We start from the raw sequence: 4,512 nt of genomic DNA, 5'->3' as shown, positions 1-4,512 counted from the left end.
TCTCATAGTGTTGTGTTATCAGTGAACCCTTGTGAACAGGCGTTGAGCTGCAGCCTAGAGCACATTATGGTGTATTTACTGCAAACATCTCGTGCTCTTAGATCTTTTCTTAACGCCCTTCTACTGCTTCTCAGTTTAGTGCTCTGTGGGCACAACTGTTCCCGCAGCAAGCTGGACATTTAGAAATGGTGCTTGTTCAGGGAAAAATAAAAGTAATTTGAAAATATATCCAAAGAAAAAATACAACTGAAGAGCGCAAATATTTAACCATGAACCCTGATTGGATTAAAATTAAAAAAAAGAATCTGAGAAAACTCTAGCAGAGGATGGTTTCGATCCATCGACCTCTGGGTTATGGGCCCAGCACGCTTCCGCTGCGCCACTCTGCTACTCTAGCATTGCAGTCAGGTCTGCTATATCAATCTGTACGCAGCAGTGACGTCGCTAGTGACTCTGAAATTAGCCAATTAGAAAACAGCGACTCATGACATTCCAAACACTTGCCAGGACAGAGTTTTACCGCTAGAAATGTTACATTGGTTTACCTCCTCCCTTCTTTGCGAAACATGGTAGAACCGACGAGTGTGAGAAATGGGAAAGGAAGACGAATTCACACACTCGCTTCCCTTGTGCCACATTTAGGGGATGTCTTGCCGACTCGCACTGTCAGTGGACAGACGTTTGCCACTTTCAAAATACAGATCCCCCTTTTATTTCCTTTTCTCATCACCCAGGCTGGAGATGCTGGTCTTTGAGTACGTCCTGGAACCCGCGATCGCTGCCAAGAGCCAAAGGAAGCTCCGGGGCACTTAGTAAAGTCAAAGATTTTTTTTCCTGCGGAATTTGCAAAAAAAGAGACAGCCCCCATTATTCCAGGGAATTTCACCACCAACGAACCTGGCTGGAGTGTTAACTTGTGCTCGGTTGCAGGAGCCTCAGCCCACTGAGTTGTCTGCCCCAAAGAACAACTCGGACTTTAGTACCAGATGTTGCTCGCATCATGAGTCATATTGTAGTTCGCCACCTTTAACTGTGGAATTACATTTTGTATTTTATCTTTAAAGTGATACCGACGCCTGGACGTGGATCGTCAGTGCATGTATTTACTTCTGGCAAACTTAGCCTTGGACAAAGCCACCAATTGCCCCCTAAAGACAACCTTTGTTGCTTGACCACAGCTGCGGCTTACTGTCGATGTCTCCTACATCACAAACCCTCGGCCCAGAGATGGAACATTCTGACTTCCACGGGATGCAAGTGGGGAGTGATAGAAGTAGACGGGATTGAAATTAGAGCCTGTGTCTTCTCAGTAAACGGCACCATGGGAAACAGCACCCCTGGAAGTGACATAACAACACCTCGCACATCATATGTATCACTTAGGAAGCCACTGGGCAGCTAGAGAACGTGCTTAAAGGTTGAGGGCACGTCACCCCTAGAAGTTTCCCAGCTCCATGCATGAAGGTTTCACCCACTTAAGTCTTTTTCCTTTCTATTCTGGGGTGTTTATATTTGGTTATCCTATTTTAAGTTCAGGATTACAGTACCAGAATTCTAAGAAAAAACACCTTGACTGGCTATAAAGGCAGTACGTCATCAACTAATTGTAGGAACAAGTATCTATGGCCCTGGTGTAGGAAGAGGAAAGCAGAGCCAATCACCAGTGCTGCCTGGTGTGTTCTGTGTGCATTCATGTGAAGTTAAAAAGTGACACACGGAATCCAGTGTGATGCTTTTTTCCACCACTATTGCAAGGAAGGTAGAATCTGGGGCAGGTTAGGTTTGGAATGAGCGTCATTGAACTTCACTTGAAAAAATGAAATGTTTACATGTTATCAATTTAAAGAAGAGATGTATAAATCAGGTGACCTAGGGTAACTCCAATTTGAAGATAGCTATGAAATTTGTAGCTGCGTTTTAGTACATGAATTTCACACAAATTGCTTAGTTTGACTTTACTGACCACTTGGCACTTGCAAGTCTGTCTGAATAACTACAACTACATTATGAGATATAAAGAGACTTCCTTGATATGCACTGGCTGCCCAGGAGCACACAGGGAGCTTGCTCCCATATGGGGAGGCTTCCCCATCCCTTGACGAAGTCCCAGTTTTGGAGGGTGGTTCCTAGATGAGGTTTGGAGGATACATGGGTTAGGCAGAACTGGGTCATCTCAGTTGAGGGACGTTGTGTCATACCATTGGCAAGTTTCTCAGCAAGTTCAGATCTTTTAATGGAACAGTGCTGGAAGTTCAGGACAGTTGAAACTGCTTAAAATTATTATAACAGCACTTTGCATTAGCAGTTTCCAAATTCTCTACCAGGTTGCAGCACTTTTAGTGGGACATTAAAGGCATTTTTCAACCTCCTAGCAGGGTTGCTGCACTTTTTGTAGAATTCTAACAACACTTTTTAAAAGTCCCTACTTTATTATATAGTTTGTGAGACTTTACCCTGTGCCTGCAGTTGTTCTACAAAAATCAGAAAAAAATCCACTCCACCTTACAGTGGTGACCTTCCCAGCCCCTTCAGAATTCTCTGGTTGTCTGTTTACTCATCTGTAGGATGGTGTATAACACTAAACCCCGAACCCCCATGACTAAAACTACCGCAAACCCCCACCCTGCCCGAAAACCTAAAACTACCCGACCCCCCACCTCCACCCCTAAAACTTAAACTACCCCAGCACCTCATCCACACCCCTAAAACTACCCTGACCCCCCACCCCGCCCCTAAAACTACCTCAACCCCCCACTCCTGCCCCTAAAACTAACCCACCCCAATAAACTAAAATTACCCCAACCCCCCACCCCTGCCCTTAAAACTACCTGCCCCCACACACCCTAAAACCTAAAAATCCCCCAACCCCCCACCCGCGCCTAAAAACTAAAATTACCACAACCCCCCACCCTGCCCCTAAAACTACCCCAACCCCCACATCTGCCATTATAACCTAAAATTACCTCGACCCCACCCCTAAAAAACTAAAACTACCATGACCCCATCTCTTACCCCTAAAACTACCCACCAACCCTACCCAGTCCCACTTACCTGACCACATCTTCTCCGATCCGGAGTCTGTTTTCTTCTGACTTAACCACGCATATTCGTTGTCCTGGACATGTGTGGTTAAGGCAGAGGAAAGCAGGGTCGTTGTTCATGAAAGTGTTGATCCGCTTTCGTAGATAACGACCCTCGTTGTTAGGAGTAGTGGTTTAGGCTGCTTCCCCTACACCCTAACTGCTGGCTACCTAAAAAGCAAATTAAGGGACAATGGAAACCAGATAAAAATATCTGCTTGTTTCTCACAATGCTGCTGGTGTGAACATCGTAGTGTCCTCCTTTCTGAGGTGTGATTCCAGTTTCCTGTTGTATGAGCCTTTGTTACTGTTTCCTCTTGTCTGGGATGGGTTTTCTTGTGTGAGCCTTTTGTTACAGTTTCCTCTAGTCTGAGATGTTGGTGCAGTTTCTTTCCATTGTTTTTACTTTGCTACAGTTTGCTGTTGCCTGAGTATTCGTTACAGTTTCTTCTTGCTTGGACTTTGTTACAGTTTTCTGTGTCTCAAGTCTTTGTTACAGTTTCTTCTTGTTCTAAAGGTTGATACAGTTTCTTGTGGGACGCTTTGTTACAGTTTCCTCTAGCTGAAACGTTTTTGCAGTTTTCTACTTTCCAACAGTGTTGCAGTTTTATCTTGTCTCAGATGTTGATACAGTTCCATTAACCTTGATACTTTGATGCAGTTTTCCACTATCCGACAAACTGTTGCTGTTTCTTTTTGTCTGAGGTTCTGTTGCGGTTCCCTCGGCCCAGACACATTGTCCGATTTTTCTCAAGAAAGTGACACTGTTGCAGGGTTTCCTTATCCAAAGCTGGTCCAGGGACGAAGAATTAGTCCGAAAACTAACCTAAAACGTTGTATTAGTAAAAGAGAGATAATGAAGGGAGAGCCGAGCAGCGTGAGCTGGAGATATTGAGTATACATGAACGAGGCAGCAGAGGGGAGAGAGCGGCCACTGGAATGGAAGAAACATGTGATGAACCCGTTCATCTTACTCTGTTTTACTAACACTGTGTTCTAAATCTCATCTTACATATCCACGGTACCCAACGACAACATTGGCTCAGGAATATACTTTTCAAATAGTGTAGAAAGCAGTGAACATCCGTCTCTGTGGCGCAATCGGTTAGCGCGTTCGGCTGTTAACCGAAAGGTTGGTGGTTCAAGCCCACCCAGGGACGTGCAATTTTTATTTCCTGTTATTTATTCATTAGCGTAATCGGCGAAAATGCCAAAATCGGCATAACAAAGGACTGCACAGTAAGTTTCTCACTCATTTTAACTGCTAGCCTTGAGAACCTTTTTAGACACGTGAAACGCTTGCACTGTTTCCTTTGCCCAGTTTTGGAATGGTATCTTGCAGTTGCTGGTGGCAGAGTGCCCAGCACACACCTGGCAAACAGACGTGTGATGCAATACTGCAGCAATACTCCACAAGCACAGGAAGGCGCAT

At 44.8% G+C, this 4,512-nt stretch overlaps 1 non-coding gene across 1 annotated transcript; it reads left to right on the top strand.

Moving 5' to 3' along the window:
* Positions 1 to 4,166: 4,166 nt before the first annotated feature.
* TRNAN-GUU (transfer RNA asparagine (anticodon GUU)) lies at positions 4,167 to 4,240 on the top strand. Its single transcript has one exon. It is a non-coding gene; the product is annotated as a tRNA-Asn (tRNA).
* Positions 4,241 to 4,512: the final 272 nt, after the last annotated feature.

Source organism: Pleurodeles waltl, chromosome 12 (assembly GCF_031143425.1).
Source record: "Pleurodeles waltl isolate 20211129_DDA chromosome 12, aPleWal1.hap1.20221129, whole genome shotgun sequence".
In the NCBI taxonomy this organism is placed as follows: domain Eukaryota; kingdom Metazoa; phylum Chordata; class Amphibia; order Caudata; family Salamandridae; genus Pleurodeles; species Pleurodeles waltl.
The sequence above is the reverse complement of the archived record's forward strand: the minus strand, read 5'-3'. Positions and strand labels throughout refer to the sequence as shown.